This window comes from Theropithecus gelada, chromosome 2 (assembly GCF_003255815.1).
Source record: "Theropithecus gelada isolate Dixy chromosome 2, Tgel_1.0, whole genome shotgun sequence".
Taxonomy (NCBI): domain Eukaryota; kingdom Metazoa; phylum Chordata; class Mammalia; order Primates; family Cercopithecidae; genus Theropithecus; species Theropithecus gelada.
Genome location: NC_037669.1, coordinates 192,579,173 through 192,584,132, shown reverse-complemented (window position 1 = coordinate 192,584,132; position 4,960 = coordinate 192,579,173). Strand labels below are relative to the sequence as shown.

The 4,960-nt window shown below is 46.4% G+C and overlaps 1 pseudogene; it reads right to left on the bottom strand.

Moving 5' to 3' along the window:
* Window positions 1-3,748: 3,748 nt before the first annotated feature.
* LOC112619067 lies at window positions 3,749-4,639 on the bottom strand (annotated as a pseudogene).
* Between the last annotated feature and the right edge of the window lie 321 nt (window positions 4,640-4,960).

Below are 4,960 nucleotides of genomic sequence, written 5' to 3'. Positions count from 1 at the left end.
TTTTTTTTTTTTTTTTTGAGACGGAGTCTCGCTCTGTCGCCTGGGCTGGAGTGCAGTGGCCGGATCTCAGCTCACTGCAAGCTCCGCCTCCCGGGTTCACGCCATTCTCCTGCCTCAGCCTCCCGAGTAGCTGGGACTACAGGCGCCCGCCACCTCGCCCGGCTAGTTTTTTTTGTATTTTTTAGTAGAGACGGGGTTTCACCATGTTAGCCAGGATGGTCTCGATCTCTTGACCTCGCGATCCGCCCGTCTCGGCCTCCCAAAGTGCTGGGATTACAGGCTTGAGCCACCGCGCCCGGCCAATTTTTTGTATTTTTAATAGAGACGGGGTTTCACCGTGGTCTCGATCTCCTGACCTTGTGATCCACCCGCCTCGGCCTCCCAAAGTGCTGGGATTACAGGCGTGAGCCACCGCGCCCGGCCTCATGTTAACATCTTATATATCCACAATATATTTACCAAAACTGAGAAATTAACATTGCTATAACATTACTAACTAAACTGAAGACTTCATTTGGATTTCTCCAGTTTTTCCACAAATGCTCAATTCTGTTCCAGGACCCCAGCCAGGATACTGTGATGTTCTCTGTCACCATGACTCCTAAGAGCCCTCTCTTCAATGGTGCACTTTACAGGGTTCTAAAGCACACTTTCTTTTTTTTTTTTTTTTTGAGACGGAGTCTCGCTCTGCTGCCCAGGCTGGAGTGCAGTGGCCGGATCTCAGCTCACTGCAAGCTCCGCCTCCCGGGTTCACGCCATTCTCCTGCCTCAGCCTCCCGAGTAGCTGGGACTACAGGCGCCCGCCACCTCGCCGGCTAGTTTTTTGTATTTTTTAGTAGAGACGGGGTTTCACCGTGTCAGCCAGGATGGTAAAGCACACTTTCAAACCAGCAGAAGGAAAGGGAAAAAAGTTAACAAAACAGATGGTAAATAGGATATATAAAATAAGATACAAATAAGTCCTAAAGTAACAGTATTTATAATAACTATAAATAAAATGTCAGTAGCTAAATAAAAAGGCAGAAAATATCTCGGCAGAAACTCTTAGTCTTGATACTCAGAACTGTGAGGAATATACTTAAAAAGATAGAGAAAGACTGAAAAGAAACAGACAGAAAAATGATACAGCAGGCAAATATGAACCAAAGAAAGAGTAGTGATATTAACAGCTAACAAAATATAATTGAAGGCAAAACCATCATATTATCAAAGAGGGACATAGCATATGATAAAATGGACAAACACACACACACACACACACACACACACAAAACAATAGTCTTGAAAAAACTATGAAGCAACAACTGGCAGAACTGTAGGAAGAAACAGCTCAACAATTGTAGTTGGAGATCTTCATGAAGCCACCTTCTCAGGAAGAGATAGTTCCATAGAAAAAGCAAGCAAAGGCATATATGATTAGACTCATTTAGTTCCTAACTTAAGAGTAAAGGTGTATTGGGGCCAGGCGCGGTGGCTCACGCCTGTAATTCCAACACTTCAGGAGGCCAAGGCGGGTAGATCACCTGAGGCCAGAAGTTTCAGAACAGCCTGACCAAGATGGAGAAACCCTGCCTCTACTAAAAATAACAAAAAATTAGCCGGGCATGGGGGTGGGTGCCTGTAATCCCAGCTACTCCGGAGGCTGAGGCATGAGAATTGCTTGAGCACAGGAGGCGGAGGTTGCAGTGAGCCGAGATGGCGCCACCGCCCTCCAGCCTGGGCAGCAGAACGAGACTCAGAAAAAAAAAGAGTGCAGGTGTATCAAGAAATGGTGCTACCTGTCTGTCTATCTCCCAGATATGGAAGCCAGGATGGAATCCTCTATGAATTAGAAACACATACTGAGGTATGAATGGTTTTTAAAACGTAAGTGAACAATAAAGTGAGAAAGGGAATGCAATTTATTAGCACAGGACAGTGTATATTAAAGACACACACACAAAAATATGCATTTGACAAAGATGCAAGGATACACATCAGACACATTGCAATGGATGGCCATGGTGGGGCGAGGGGAAGGTGGGGACAGGAATTGGGCCCAGAGATGAAGGGGGGAAGAGGAATGAAACAGGAGAAGGGCCTCGAGGCTGATGCTGGCAATAAACTCTGAACTGAGGTGGATGATGAGCCCAGCCCTGTACACACCTTCCAGTTCCAGGTGTGATTACAATCTTTCCTATCAGCAGAAAGGCTTGTGCATGTGACCGTAGGTGTCATGTGACCAGGGGGCAGCAGGTTCTCCCTGGAAATTCACAAGCTGGGGGCCCGAAGACGGGTCTGGAGGCAGGGGCCGCACATTCCTGCCAGGAGCGCAGTGTCAGCGGCCCTCCCAGCCCAGACAAAGTCCCCTCAAAGTTGGCCTCTCTGTCTCGGGGGAAGCACAGCATATTGGCCACAGCTTAGCTTGAGTTTCTGGATTTCTCAAGCAACAAGCTTGAAATTCCCAAGAGCAAAGTTCTCCAGGCTGGTCCCAAGGCTGGGCGATGTCTGTCTTTCCAGCTCCCTTTCCCATCTCACCTCCAGCTCCCAGAGGAACGTCTGTGTTGGGAGCAAGCGAAGCCCAGGGATGGGCCACAGGAAATCTCAGAGAGAAATGGTCCCGAATGACAACCTTCAGAGCATCAAGGAGTTTTTTTAAAATGTAAAGTTACCTAAGGACCTGGATAGACATTTTTCCAAAGAAGATATTCAAATGGCCAATAAGTACATGACAAGATGCTCAACATCATTAATCATTAAGGAAATGCAAATCCAAACCACAATGAAACACCACTTCACACCTAGGATGACTTTTATAAAATGGAAAATAAGTGTTAGGATGTGAAGAAATGGGAACTCTTGTGCCCTGTTGGTAGGAATGTCAAATGGCACCACTACTGTGGAAAACAGTATGATGACTCCCCCCAGATTAAACACAGACTTTCCACAGGATGCAGCAATCCCACTTCTGGGTATACAGACAAAGGACTTGAAAGCAGGGACTCAAACAGAGATGTGTATACTCATGCACATAGCAGCATTGAAAAGATGGAAGCAACTGGCCGGGCGTGGTGGCTCACGCCTGTAATCCCAGCACTTTGGGAAGCTGAGGTGGGCGGATCACGAGGTCAGGAGATGGAGACCATCCTGGCTAACATGGTGAAACCCCGACTCTACTAAAAATACAAAAGAAAAATTAGCTGGGTGTGGTGGTGGGCGCCTGTGGTCCCAGCTACTCGGGAGGCTGAGGCAGGAGAATGGCGTGAACCCGGGAGGCGGAGCTTGCAGTGAGCCGAGATCACACCACTTTACTCCAGCCTGGGCGACAGAGTGAGACCCCATCTCAAAAAAAAAAAAAGATGGAAGGAACCCAAGTGCCCATTGACGGATGAATGCAAACCCAAAATATATAGACTATATATACAGGAATATTATATATTATATGTTATAATATTATATATTATATATTATATATATTATATGTTTATATAATATATAATATTTTGTATATTTATATATATTTATATGTTCATATAATGTATATTTTAAGGCTGTAAAATATTCTTATATAATATGTAGAAATATAATATTATTTATATATTATGTAATTATATATTATCTATATTATATATTATATATCTACATGTATTATATAGGAATATTATACAGTCTTAAAAAGGAAGGACAGTCTTCTTTTTTTTTTAGAAACTGATGTTTATTTTCCATTAACCTTATCTCCATGTTGCTGAAGAGCCCGTGCAGGAACAGCTTAGGACCATTGAGTGGTTGCTCCTACCCATTCAGTGGCCTGAAGTCAGTGGTCTGAGCAGTGGGAGCTGCAGACCAGTCTTCCGTGGCAGGCTGAGCACGCCAGTCTTCAGTAGGGAACTGTTGAATAGGCTCAGAGGGCACCTGCATGCCGTCAGGCCAGTCTGCAACCTCAGGCTGAGCAGCCGTGAACTCAGGGGCTGGAGCGTCCATTCACCCTGAAGTTCCTCCTTGGTCACAGTGTGTTCAGCAGCAGCCTGCTCTTTTTCAAGCTCTTCAGGATCTCTGTAGAAGTAGAGATCAGGCATGACCTCCCACGGGTGTTCGAGGGAAATGGTGCCACGCATGCACAGAACTTCCCGAGCCAGCATCCACCACATCTGACCCACTGAGGGAGCTCCCTTGTTGCATGGGATGGCAATGTCCACATCGCGCAGACAGAATCTGTGTTACGAGCAATGGTGGGTAGGTTAACGTCAGATGCCTCCGTGAGAGGCTGGTGGTCAGCCCTGGGGTCAGTAACCACGAGAAGCCGTGGCTCCCGGAAGGCTGCCTGCATCTGGTTAGTGAAGGTTCCAGGAGTGAAGCGGCCAGCGATTGGAGTGGCTCCAGTGGCAGCAGCAAACGTCAGCACAGCCCTCTGGCCAGTATTCTTGGAGGATATAACCCTCACATCAGCAGGGTTTTCAATGGCAACAATGGCACGAGCCGCCAGCAGAAGCTTCTCCCAGGTCCTCTTCAGATTTATGAAGTAGATGCCATCACTTTCCCTTTTATAGATGGACTGTTCCATCTGGAAGTCAAGATTGGTGCCACCTAAGTGGGTTCCTGCTGCAAGGAACTTAAGGACATCCCCCTTCTTCATTTGAAGGACATCAAGGGCTCCGGACATTGTGAAAATTTCCTTTAAGTTACGATGGGATCCAGAACGACACCGGATGGACCCCTCTGCAGGTAGCGCAGAAAGGCAAAAGGAAGGAAATTCTGATACACGCTACAACATAGATGAAACGTGAAGGCTGAGTTTCAAGCAGAATAAGCCAGTCGCTAAAGGACAAATACAGTATGTATATCCCACTTATATGCAGTGCCTAAAACGACCAAGTTCATAAAGGCAGGAAGTAGAATGGTAGTTGCCAGGGGCTGAGGGGCTGGGGAAATGAGTCCGTGTTTAATGGGTCAGAGTTTCAGTTGGGGATAAAAGGATTCTGGA